This window comes from Malurus melanocephalus, unplaced genomic scaffold (assembly GCF_030028575.1).
Source record: "Malurus melanocephalus ecotype Western Australia unplaced genomic scaffold, MMel_1.1 scaffold_1099, whole genome shotgun sequence".
NCBI classification, from domain to species: domain Eukaryota; kingdom Metazoa; phylum Chordata; class Aves; order Passeriformes; family Maluridae; genus Malurus; species Malurus melanocephalus.
In genome coordinates, this window is record NW_026624331.1 from 66,418 (window position 1) to 80,058 (window position 13,641).

Sequence of the window (13,641 nt, forward strand, 5' to 3'; positions counted from 1 at the left end):
CTGCTGGAACCTGCTGATGGAATTCATGCAGAGCTTCATGGGCAGCCACGCTCCCGGGATCCCGTCCGTGTTCAGCACCAAGCACGACAGTGCCTACAGCCCCGGGGACACCATGGTGCAGTACATGGAGCTCTTCAACAAAATCCGCAAGCAGCAGCAGGTCCCTGTGGCTGGGATCAGGTGAAAAGGATTCCCTGGAGCTCCCTGAATGCATCCTGCCCAGCTGGATCAGGAGTTCCTCCAAAATCCCCAAAGGGTTTTTTTCTTCTTGGACTYGTTCCCGTTTCAAAGTTTTCCGTGCGTGTTCCTGGTTGTCCTGCACGGTTTGGGATTATTGGATCTGTGCTTCGTGCAGGGAATCGCTGTTTATCCATGGGGAAAAGAGAAATTCCAGCAAAAAGCAACGGCTTCCAAGACTTCGAACAGCTACAGGAGAGATCTCTCCAATTTATTATTTTTTATATCCACATCAGTGTTTTTTGGCATTCCATCCCAATAAAACCCTGGATTTTGGGAGAAGGAGGAGTTTCTGCACAGTGAGAGTTGTGCTGGTTTGTGATGTTTAAATTTAGAGTCTTTTCTTGGGTTTGCTTCAAGACCTTTATACCCCAAAGCAAACTGATTTCTTTGTGAAAAAAAAGAATTCTGGTATTTTCCTGTTCCTGGCACGTTCTTACCTTGCCTTTACCCWCTGTAAAGCTGATGGGAACATCAAAAACTGCCGCCTCTCAAAATTTAAAAATAAATAAATGAGCCTGACAGGAGCTTTTTCAGGCACAGAGAGAATTCCAGCTGCTTTATCCCGTTATTTTWAAGGTAGGTAATAAATGCTCTGTCCCTGAACAACATTTAAAAAATCCTGATGGCTTCAAATTCAATGGAATAAGGAAGAATTTGGGCAATAAGAGCCAAAAATTCATTGTAAGACATAACGATACTTCAGTATCTTTTTTTCCATCATATTCCTGAAAAGTCATCAGCATTCCAGCTCTGCTGAGATGTGTCCTGGATGAAAAGGGGAGGTAGAGAAACTCCAAGGATGGTTTTGGGAAAGAAGATTTCCCAGCAGGACAGTGAATTCCTTGTGAAAAAACAGCTCAGAGGAAAAATATTGTTGGTTTCTTGCCCGTAAGAGTCTGAAGAGCAAAGAAAACAGAAATAATTTGTCCTAAACAGATTKTTTTCCTGAAGCAAARAGGAAAAAAAAGCAGCTGGTTTGTGGCTTGATTTTCTGGCTGAGAACTTTTAATTTCTATATGATTCTCTGTGATTATCATTTCTACCTGCAAACTTAATTAACTGTTTGAATACTCAGAGCTTTTAGTTGTGAGCATTTAATAAATTTAATCAGCACAGGGCCCAGAAAGTGGWGGTTAATGAACCATAAGAAATGGCACAATATCCCCTAAGCGTGGCAGAAATTCCAACATGCTGAATACACTGATTTTTTTGCAACTCTGAGCCTCGAGTTCATGACTTACGTGGGGCTGTTCAGTGGTGAAAATTCACGTAATTAAACCGGGAAAATTTAGGAAAATTACGTTTTGTAGGGGTGGGTTATCCTTGTCCTGTTTTCCATTACAAGCTTTAAGGTTAAAAAAAAAACAAACAAACCCTTCTTAATGAGCAGATTAGTCACRGTGAATGTCGGTAATGCTTTGTTAATTCCCCAGGCTGCTCCCTTAACCAGAGATGTCCAAACTCTCCTCACGTGCCTAAAAAACATGGGAAGCGTGTGCCGGAATCCCTGGGGATTTCTGGGCTTTTATTAATACATTGTGCTGTTCCTGGAGTTATAAAAAGGGACGTTCTGCCTTTAATTAACCCCTTGACGTCAGYGGGTTCCCACAGGCGTGAGGATGAGGAGGATTTAGCCCTTCGTGTCCCAGCAAAGCCTGTTGCTGCCTCCTGGGAATGAGGGAACAGCTGCCCCACATGACTCTGAGGCTTTTTACTCTCTTGTTGGCCAAAATGACTCTTTTTTTCCATTTTATTTGCTGCAGAAATCCTCATCTTGCCTGTCAAATCTCAGTTTTTGAAGGTTGGTTGCCTGTTTTGTTGGGCAGGTGGCCACACTGTGGTCCTGTACCACCGTGAATTCTTTCTTTTTTTTCCTGCTTCTGCACCTTTCAAAATCTCTGTCAGTGTTGTTTCATTCCCTAAATTGAAGCCTGACCTAAAAGGAACGGGGATTTTGGGAATGGAGGCATCACTTTTGCAYAGTTTATTATTTYTATTTATTTATTTATTTATTATATAGGTGATGTTACCAGGGTCACAAAGTGCATCAGTGGCACAGCCACTCCCAAGTTTCGCTGCCACCCGGGGGGATTTTTGGGGCTTTTGTTCTGTTCTTGCGCTGTGGTGGTTTTTTAATCTCACAAAGTTTTAATTCTTAGACGTTACAGACTCATTGAAGCTGTGCCAGTGTGATCTCCAGGCAGGTACAGAGTCAGAATGGACCAGGCCCAGGTGCCACCATGGGGTCCCTGTCACCTCAGGGGCCACGTGGGGTGTGACCCCATTATCTCAGAGTCCCCCTGTCATGTTCTCCATCACCTCAGGGACCCTACAGCCCCCTCAAACCTTCCCCATCACCTCAGGGATCCTTTGGGGTGTCCCCCCATCACCTCAGGGATCCTTTGGGATGTCCCCCCATCACCTCAGGGATCCTTTGGGGTGTCCCCCCATCACCTCAGGGATCCTTTGGGATGTCCCCCCATCACCTCAGGGATGCTTTGGGTGTCCCCCCATCACCTCAGAGACCCTTTGGGGTGTCCCCCCATCACCTCAGGGATCCTTTGGGGTGTCCCCCCATCACCTCAGGGATCCTTTGGGGTGTCCTTCCATCACCTCAGGGATGCTTTGGGGTGATCTGCCATCACCTCAGGGACCCTTTGGGGTATGCCCCCATCACCTCAGGGACTCTTTGGGGTGCCCCCTCTCTCCCTGTAACCTTTGGGGTCCTGTGGGATGCCCTCCCCCCATCGCTTTAGACCCTATCTCAAGGTCTTCATCCCCTCAGAAACCCCATAATTCCCCCCCATCACCTGAGGGCCCTTCGGGTTGCCCCCTCATCACCTCAGGGTCTCCATCACTTCAGAACCCCCTTGGCACCCCCATCACCTCAAGGGCCCCCCTGGGGCGTCCCCCAAATCACCTCAGGGTGCCCATCTCAAGGTATCCATCACCCCAAAGCCCTCATGGCCTCCCCCTTGTGCCCCCTCATCACCTCAGGGACCCCCGTGCCGAATCCCCCCCATCACCTCAGCCCCCCCATCACCTCAGGGCCCCCGTGGGGTATCTCCCACCCCACGCCACCCCSTCGGGGGGCCCCGCGCCGCCCCTTTCGGAGCCTCTTTGTCTCCGAGACACCCTTATTTACCCTCCCGTGCCTCGACCGAACTTCGGCCCCGCGATTCACAAAGCCCGGTACGTCACGGGCGGRGGCGGGACTCGAACCCGCGCCGTCCCGCCCCCCCCGGCGCCCATTGAACAGCGCCCCCCGCCGGCTGCGCACACTCCGTACGCTCCGCCGCCGCTTTGCCCGCCGCTGCGTACGCTACGCCAGCGGGGTGCGTACGCTACGCAAACAGCGGAAATACCCGCGGGCTCCGCTTGGGTGCCGCGCTACGCAATCGGCGTAAGCGGCGGAGAGGGAGGCGGGTGTCTGCGTTGAGTGACGCGCGCTGCAGCCAATGGGAGAGCGGGGCGGGGCGCGGCGGCCAATGGGCGGGGAGGGGGCGTGGCCGGCCGGGGCGTCTCGCGCTGGGTGACAGCTCGCGCGTGCTGGTGATGGCGGTAAATAAAGGGGACGGGGGGGTGAGGGGGGGGGGACACACGGGACGCGACCCCCCTGAGGACAGAGAGGGACAGGCGGGTCGGGGGATATGGGGGCTGAGCACAAGGAGGACAGGAGGGGTCTTTGATGCCCCCCCTGAAAGGGACCCCCCCCCCCTTTCCGCGGTGCGGTTGTGGGGCTGAGGCGGACCCCGTTCCGCCATCCCCCCTCATCCATCACGGGGGTCGCCGTCTTTTGTTTGCGGGCGGGACCCCCGCGCCGGGCTCGGCGGCTCCGCAACTTTCCCTTTGTTGAGGGAAACACTCCCCGCTTCTCCACGTTCCCCCCCCCCCCCCCCCCCCCCCCCCCGGGACCCTCTCGCCTCAGCCCCCCTCTTTCCCCCCTTTCTGGGGCCGTGAGGGCGTCCTGGGGGTCGTGGCTTCGCTGGGAAGGGGAAAAACCCCTTAAAAAAACTCCCCTTAAACCCCCGTGCTGAGCGGGGAGAAGCGGGGAGAAGGCACAAAAACGGGGAAAAATTGGTGCTGGTTTACGTTTATTTAGAGAAAAAAAAAAAACAAAAAAAAAAACAAAAAAAAACAAACGAAAAAGCCGTGGGTTTGTGTGTCCCACACCGGGGGAAAGAGCAGAACTTGATCCGGGGGGATTTGGTGGTGCTGAGAGTCAGCTCCAGGCGGCAAAACCTCATAAAAATCCCCTTTTTTTAAAACCTCCAAGGGGTTCCCCCCCTGCCACGAGGGCTCCGGGAACCACGGGAATCCCGGATCAGGGATAACCGAGCCTCTCCAAACGGGGAATTCAGCGCTGGAAAAGCTGCTAATTTTAGGGAAAAGCACCCGTTAATCGCGTTAAGTGAGGAACGARCCTGATCCCTGTTGTCAAAACAGCTCCAGGTACTCCCGGGCTTGGGGAAAGCATCCCGTTATCCTGAAATATTTTCGCTGGCAGAGTGGGAAGTTGGCTTTACTTGGCGGAGTTCCTGCTGTACTTTTAGTCAGGGAGAGATGCCTGGAGTCGCTGAGCTCTCCCGGTGAGAAACGATGCAAAATTTAGTCCTTTTCACRCACCGCTGCCTCTGAAAATGCTCAGGGAAAGATGCTCGTGGAGCCCTGGGAGAGAGGTGGTGATTCCTCATTCCAGGGAAAACTGATGGATTTCGGGAGGAGTTTCTCCTGGAGTGGAGTCTGTTTTTTATCCGGAGGAAAAGCTGAAAAAAGTGGATTAAAAGGGATGTTTTGGGGGGRGGCTGGAAGCAAAAATGAGGTGTTGGGGAGGGGGATTGAGAACTGAGCTGTTGCTGGAGCTGAGGAAACGTGGCTGGGATGCAAGAAATTAGGATGGCTAAGGAGAGGGGAAAAATGAGTGRAATTGTGAATTAAAAACCCCATGTGGATGCAAACAGCATGGATTAAACTTGGATTAAATTAGCATTGCTGTAAACTGTCAGGAGCTGCCCYGTGAGGAATTTTCACCGAATTTTGGCTGCTCTGCCTCAGGCAGCTGCACTCARGGGTTGCTGTGTTTATCCAGGGGTCAGAGAGGCTTGGTGATGTTTAAAAGTTCAAAAAAGAGAAGGCAACAAAAGCGTTTGGAGTTTTATTTGGTGTTTTTAATTGCCTTGAGAGCGGGCTGGGTGCAAATATTTGGGAACAATGTGCCAAGTGTGAGMAGCATTTGATGTCCCCGAGCTTTCAGCAAACCATAAATGTGCATTTATTCCTCCCCTGATCTCTCTCCCGATGAATTCGAGCTGACTCTGAGTGGAAGAGGGTGTTTTGAAGTTGGCAGATTTTTTTCCAGTGTSGAATAATTCTCTGTCTTGTGCAAGYTGGGTTGGTGACAGAGAATTTTGCTTGTTCRGGAGCAGGGCTTGGACAATAGTCACATATGCAACGGGTTAGGGGCTACAAAAGAGCCAGAAAACCAAAATTAAGGATTTGTTTGGCTGTTGTGTGGCCAAGGATTGTTAAGATGGAATCTCTCGCTGCAATTCCTGCCGAGATTYCGGCTGCATGTGGTCCCTGGCCTCGACGGGAGGCCTGTGAGGATGGAGAAATTTGGGATCAACCTCGTGTGCTGGAGTTGGGGAAAGTTTGGATTGGGAAGGGAATGGTGAAAATCCATCAATGAGGACAGAAAAAGCCACATTCAGGCGTTGTCTCTGCTCTGGGTGTCATTTTTACAGGGGATTTCTTGGGATTGAAGCATCTCTGCCCTCATGGTGTGCTGCAGGTTGTTTTCCTCAGTGCTAAAACACACTYACTCATTAATTATTATTTTTTTAAGCAGCCCTGTTTTGTCTCAGCACCTCCAAACAGGTGACAAGAAGCACTTTCTCAGCAGCAAAAGTGRTTTGTTCAGTGTAAATGACTGAAAGTGTCTTTTAGATCCTGTTTTTCTTGGCTTTTTTTTTCCCCTTCATTAACTGTTTTTATACTGAAATGTCACAGGACTTCTGCTGGGACTCATAAAGTGAAATTTAGTGTTTTTTCAGCCCTGAGAAGGCATTAGTGGATTGATTTAGAGCAGTTAAGAAATGGAAATACTCCAAAATACTACAAAAATAAAAAGAATACTACAAAATTCAGCTGCTGCTGAAGGTGTGGATTCTTTCCCGGGTGTTTTTCACTTTAGGGAAGTGTGAAAGCTTTTCTGAAGTTGAGCCCAGCTCTGAGGCAAAACAAAACCAAGAGGTTTGGCTCGAAATTCTTATAAATAAACAGATACTGAGTAAGTTTTGCCTGTARGTGGGAGCAGTGGTTGAGGTGAGGAGGAAGAGGAAAATGGGGTTCTTTGTGGTGGGATGAGCTCCCAAAGATTCCYTTTAATCCTTTCTTTTCTTAGGAATCCTCTCCGGTGAGAACCAGAAGTTTCCTCACTTTGTTTAACAACCTTTGTGGTTTTCATCCTGAATATTTCATCAACGGTTGGTTTTGTTGCTGGGGTTTCGTTTTGTTTTGTTTTGGTTTTTTTTTTACCCTTTGGGGAATGAAACTTTGGGAGATGTTCCGGTCTCAGCAGCCTGTTGTTCCAAAACCCTTCACCTTTTCCCAAACCCTTCACCTTTTCCCAAATCCTTTCCCAAACACTTCACCGCAGGCTCTTGTATAGAAAATGCAAAACCCCTTCAATGCCAGTGAAAGGAAGAGGATCCTCATTAGCGTGAAACCCTTAACGAGTCTTCGCTCCTGAGGGTGCTGAGCAAATCCAAATTGTGGAGCAGAAATCATTTAAAAATCCCATTTAGAGATGAGAATAACTCAGCTGTTAGCTGATGTCTCCCTGTGTACCCACAAATGCTCTTTGCTTTGGGGTTTTAGAAGGTTTGAGCTCAAAGATGGCTCAGGTGAGCCAGGGAATTCCAGCACAGAGCAGCCAGACACCCCTTAAAACAAAACAGATTAAAGAGGAGAGGAGGTAAAAATGGAGGTGAGATTTTGTCCTTTGCCTGCGTCTTTGGSATGGAATTTCTGAGTGAATTAAAGCTGTTAATTTGTGTATTTGCAGTAATTTATATCCTGGTGTACTGAGAAAAATGCAGGTTAAAATCCACCGTTGTGCTGGGTGAGAAAGGAAAAAAAATCCCTTTTTGCAACAGTATTTGGAGTGTCTATAATAGSCATAAAACAACACAAAGCTGCCAAGTTTATATTTTTTTCCTAATTGTTGTTAATGAGCTTTTAGCTGGCGAGATGATAATGAGCTGTTCCACCTCCAAGGGGAGACAAATCAGCTGAAATCCCKCAGAAAACGCCAAATTGTTGGGAGATACCCGGAGATTTTTGCAAGAACGCTCTGCTAGGTGAGCTCCTTTAATTAGGTAATTACTCTGTCAGTCACTGAGCAGTCTGGCTTTGTCAGAGCTTTTTCTTTTTTTTTCCTCCCCACGCTTTTCCCAGTCTCTCTGGCTCTGTAATTCAGCTCTCAGCTGCTTTTCCAAATGGAAAAGAGCTGAAATCGGGGGATGTGACAGCTCCGAGTTCCTCTGAAACTTGGAACGTGTCAGTCGTGACAAATGGACTATTTAAAGAAAGATTCTGACTAAGGAGGTGGGTTTATTTTCAGCGTTTTTAGGGAGTTTGCTGTCTGAAATACTGAAGGAAAAAAAGTGCATCCTCAGGCAGGGGAATCCCCACGGAAGGCTGGAATTGCTAAATAACTTGGATTTTACCAGCAAATAATAGTTTGGGGAGTGGTTTCGACCACAAAAACTTTCACACTCAATCCCTAACCGTGTGCACTGAGAAAAAAGCTGTTTTTCCCTCCTCTGGGTGCAGCCAGGGATGGGTTTTTTTTTTTGTTTTTTTTATTTTATTTTTCAAAGGACCAATTTACCGGAGCAAATCTTTGAGTGCATTTCTGCCCTTTTCAGGCAAASCATGGAAGATCAAGCCAAGAGTTATGGGCCACAGCTGTGTCCCCGCATTGAGATGTTCTATAGGGATCAGCTGAGCTGATTAAGGACCGGGCACCGCTGTTCCCATCCCTTATTCCCTATGAAARGCAAATCCATGGAGCAGCGCTGCCTTGGGACCGGATTTTCCCACTCGCTTTCAGTGGGCGGCTTTAGATTGGATGAAGAAATACTGTCCTCTAATTACATTCTGCCCCTCTCTCCCAGGCTTTGAAAAGCCTCCCGAGACAATCGGAGGGTTTGGAGTTGAAATAAAAGCGGCGTGGATGGAGCTGGTCAGGGTGGGGTGATGAAGTGATAAGTGGCTTTTAGCTGGAAATCCTAAAAGTGTCCTGAGGAGAGCACTCAGTGTTGCTTTAGGGGATTGCGCTGCTGGGGCTTTGTTTCAGGGGTTTTTTTTTGTGGTTTTTTTTGCTGTCTTTGAGCCTGACATTCCAGTAAATTCCTGACAGAACCGGGGTTTTTATTAAATCACAGAATCCCAGATTGSTTGGGAGGGATCTTAAAGCCCATCCCATTCCACTTTCCTCTATCCCATGTTGTTCCAATCCCCATCCAGCCTGGCCTTGGACACTTCCAGAGATCCAGGGGCAGCCACAACTCCCTGTGCCAACTCCCCACCCTCACAGGGAAGATTTTTTCCCCCTAATTTCCCATCTAAACTTTCACCCTGTCAGTTTAAATCCATTCCCCCTTGTCCCATCACTCTGTGCTGTTATAAATCCTTTTTCTGGCTGTGCTGGACCCATTCCAGCTCTTGCCTGGTGCTGGAATTGACTTTAGCCAGGAATTTCATTGCTTTAGAACTGCACCTCGTGCTTTAAGTGAAATAAAAAGTTCTATGTGTGTTACAAAAAGGAAATTTGTAGCTGACTCCTACCTSCAGCATTATCTTATTATTATTTTTAAATTCATAAATATAATGCAAATATTATCTTACTGTTATATCCAATTATTATATATAATCATATTATTATATTTTCATTCATAAATATAATGTGAATATCATTATATCTTATTATATTTAATTGTATATTTTTACTCAAATATTATTTTATTTTTATAATATCTTATTATTATATTTCATTATCTTATTATTATATTTTTCTTCATTAATTCTGCACTGGAGGGGATCCCCCAGAACCAGATAATTTTTTCAGGCATTGAACTTTAGGAAGTAAAGTTGGGCATGAAAACCTCCCCCCACTCAGATGTAACTGATGGAATGAGGAATTAATATCTTTTTTTTTTTTTAATTAATTGTGTTTGTGTTTATATTCACTGTGGTTTTAGTAGTCAGTGGGTTTCTGGGTGGAGGGACGGGTGTCAGGATTGAGTTACACAAATCTTATATTATTTATAATAGAAATTTGTGTGTGTTGGTAGAACTGAACAGCACAATCTGATTTTGGGTGTTTAAAGGGTTTTTGAGTCATTAGAGCGAGAATTAAGTGATTCCAAGGCTGTGCTTGGCTCAGAGAGCTGCTTTAAGATAAATTCACCAAAATTTGGGCTGTGCTGTTTAAAAACCCCTCGATGGGGATATGGAGCAGTGGATGAGATTTAAATCCTGCATTTCAGTGCTCCAATTTCCCCATCCAGGAATTTTCTAAGGCAGTTACAGGTGGGTTTATTTTTGCTTTTGAAATTCCTCTCAGTGGCTGCTTCTCCTGATGGCAGGGACAGTTTTTGGTGTCACATTTKGAATATTTTATTTAAAACCAGCCGTGTTTAAATGTCTGGGTGCTGTAGGGGATAAATCAGGARTTGGACTTCCCTGATTTTTRTGGGTCSCTCCCAACTCAGGATATTTTKTGATTCTGTGAATTTTTGGTGTCTTCTGCATCTTGAGGGAAAAAATAAAAGGAATATCCATGTGGGAAGAGCAGGTTGATCTGGTGAGGAGAACCAAGCAGGGGTTATGTCCTTTAAAACCACACAAGCACAAAAAACATGTTTTAATTTTAATTTWAAGAACAAACATCTTAAACTTAAAATGACATTAATTATGCTGAAAAAATCCACCAAAACCCTGCTATTCTTTAAAAAAAACTCCTAAAATCAGCTATTTATTCACTGAAGTTGTGAGAAAAAGCCCTGAGCTTGGATTGAATGATGTTTAATCATTCTTTCAAAAACACAAAGGAGGCACTAAAAGCTGTTCAGCTGAGTTAGAAAGAACTAATAGCTAGAACTCAGCCTCAAAAGTGATTTAGTTCCAGAGGTAAATCCATAATCCGACCAGTCAGGAGTTAATCTGTCATCAGACTAAGACTAGAAGCAAATCTATTTAACTAAGAATAGTTAATTCACCTGAATCAGAGCAGGGATGAAGATCCTGCTCACCGGAGTTTATTTTGAAGAAATAAAAYATTTCCTAACAATAGGGAGCGGAAACAGCGAGTGGCTTTTAAGAGAGAAAAAAAAATCTGAAATTTGCTTTTTTCCTGCACTTCTCAGGGAGATTGGGTGATGTGGAAATGAGTCAGTGAAGAAGGAAGGAAATACCRTGTTTAGCCTAAAATAGGAAGGGTTTAGGAGCAGCTTTTTGTGGCCTCAACCCCAAATTCACCTCTCCCTCCTTGCTCTCCTTGTCCTGTTGTTGTTTGGTCTCAGGACAAATTGAAGGGATGAACTTTAACCTCTTAGGAGGATAATTTATTAAAATACCAGATGCTGCAGAATGGGGCCTGGGTTGATCTGCAGTTCTTAAGGAAGATTAACAACCTGAGAGTTCACAAATCGGGGTCCCGCTTCCGACCTCGGCTTGTGGGGAGGACAAAGACACTGCTCAGATCCTGCCTGTAATTCACTAAAAAAAACTGATTTCAACCAGAACAGGATCCATAATATGCAAATCAGGAATAATTCCATCAGGAAATAGGGAGAAACAGCGTTTGAGCAAGAAAAATTCTTCCTTTAGCACCAGAAAACAGAGGCACAAACCTCATGTGAGGCTGGGGCTGAAAACACAAATCTTGGTTTTATTAAAGCCACTCCTAACTSCTGTTTGGACGCTGAGGAAGAGCAGGAATTGCTGGATGGATTCGCTTTTCCCGGCACAAACCAGGCCCAGCAGCTGAGCAGGGGAAGAGGATGTGTAAATCCTTTAATTCTTTGTTGGCAAAAAAACAGAGAAACCCTCAGTGGAGCCCCAGGGGTCGGAGATTTGGTATTTCCAGAGCAGCACCCTCTGTATGGGAATGTGGGGATGTTTATGGATCCTGGGTAGAAATCCCATCAAGCACCTTGGGGTTTTGTTGGTCAGACAAATAAAAATCCCAAAGTCCTCGCCGCGCTCGGATAAATTGGATAAATGGCTGTGATTTACTCCTTTTACCAAGGAACAGTGTTTCTAAAACCCAGAGAAAATTGAGATTGTATAAAATTCGCTGTTGTAAAACCCACTGAAGATTTTCCACTATYGCAAAACCCACAGAAAATTTCCTGCTGTTCCGCCTCGCTCTCTTGAGATTTAAAAAAAAACCCAGTAATTGATTGGCAAACGAAGGAAAATGATGGAAAACGTGTCAAAACCCGGCTTTTTTTTTTAATTTCGGGATCCCCAACCCATAAGAGGCACTGAGCCCATCCCATGGAATTGTGCTCTTCCTTGGAATTCTGTTTTTGCCCGTTCCTCCAGGCTGGGGAGATAATCAGGCACAGCCTGCTGGGCTTGGCTGCTGCTTTATTGCCTCGGCGATTCCTCTGACACCTCAGGGTGACTGATGGCTCCCAGATCCGCTCCCCACGGGTTTGTTCCCATTCCAGCAGCGATTTTACTGGGATGGAAATTAATTTTGCTGCAAAAAGAACAGCAGAGGATTCCCCAGAACTTAGCGAGTGTTCCCTCCGTGCCGTAATCCCTCTTTGTGTCTGTCACAAAGAGATCCTGCGAGAGGCTGCGATTCCGCTGCCGAATCCCGCGGCTGCTCAACTTCCCCTCATCCCCGTGCCATGGAATTTTGGATTTATTTGATTGMAATTCTGTGTTTTGATATAAAATTCATCGGGTTTGGGAATGCTGGAGGCGCTCGAGGTCAGAACATAACCAGCTCTGCCTTTGCAGTCATGGAATTATTGAAGCTGGAAAAGACCTTTAAGGTGATCACGTCAAAAATGTTGTTRGATTTTGTTTTGATGGGATTGGAGTAGGATTTTCCCTATCAAAAGGCTGAGGTTTTTTTTTATTTTTTAATATATAATCTCTGAACTGTTGCTGTGAACCTCAACTCCTGATGGTTGGTGATAAATGGGATGCGCCGAGCGGGAAAATATCAGTGAAAGAGCTGTGAGGAAAAGCAAAAATTCATCCTGCAGGCTGGAAAAACACAGGGGGTTGTGTGGCTGGCTGTGATTAAAAGGAATGATAAGAAAATTTGGGTTCCTGGGTGTAATTCCAGAGAATTCCGGGGTTTTTTTGGAATGAATGAGGGAAAGTGGGAATCTGAGGGAAAGATGCTGATCTCTGCTCCTGCTTTTTTGGTTTAACCTGGCCCTGGTGAATTATTCCGTGGGCACAGATCCCTGTTCCTGGAGCAGGAGCAGTGGGAAATGTGAAAAGAAGCAAAAATTCTGGATTTGGGGTGAATCCCGACAGTTTGGGGATGGAAGGCACAAAAAAAGTGAATTTCTGGTGAATTTGGAGTGGTGCCACTGATTTTGTGCTGTTAAAGCTCCAGCTGAGCTGTTCCAGGRGGAATATTTGGGGTCAAACAGCTGGAAAACTTCAGGATTTGGGACATTTCCTTCTGCTGTTGCCACCCCTGTGGATGTAGAACTTTTTGGGAATTCCTGGGTTCTACCRAGTGAAATCAGAACTTTTATGGGTCAGAATCAACTCCCAGCCCTGTCCTAATTCCGTTCTTTTTCCTGCTCCAGGTTGATCATTCCATTTCTGTGTCTTTGCTGTGATTGCTTTGGTTTCTCCAGATGGGAGAATCAGGAATTTGGGAATTCTTTCCTTTTGGGATGGTTCAGGAGGGCTGGAGCTGTTCAGGAACGCTGTGAATTATATGTTAGGATTGTGTTTCCCAGCTTCTTGATGCTTTCAAAAGCGTATTTTTATCCCAAAAATAAAACCTGGATGCCTCTGGGGAGAAAGGGTAGAAGGGACTTTATGTGCTCGAATAAATAGAGAAATTAATTYCTAGAAATCCAGGAATTAAGGCACAAAAAGCATTTTAACAATGGTTTTTAGCTTTCAGGCTCTTTAAATAGTAATTCCCACATTTTCAGGGACCTGTAGAACATGGATTTTGTTTATTTATTTATTTTGCAATGACCCTAAAGAATATCTAGAGCTGAGTTTAAAATCTAAAGCCAAGAGGTGAAAATTAAAAATACAGCTACTTGAGGTTTTAGTCACTTTTATTCRTCTCTTAGATGAGAAACTGAGTTAGGCTTCATAAAAATGTTTATATTTAAT

At 45.8% G+C, this 13,641-nt stretch overlaps 1 protein-coding gene across 1 annotated transcript in view; it reads left to right on the plus strand.

Moving 5' to 3' along the window:
* Positions 1 to 3,743: 3,743 nt before the first annotated feature.
* USP49 (ubiquitin specific peptidase 49) overlaps positions 3,744 to 13,641 on the plus strand; it is a 21,395-nt gene continuing 11,497 nt past the window's right edge. Inside the window, exon 1 of the mRNA XM_057386928.1 lies at positions 3,744 to 3,801. The gene's annotated coding sequence lies outside the window, so the exon portion shown is untranslated. The remainder of the gene's footprint in view (positions 3,802 to 13,641) is intronic.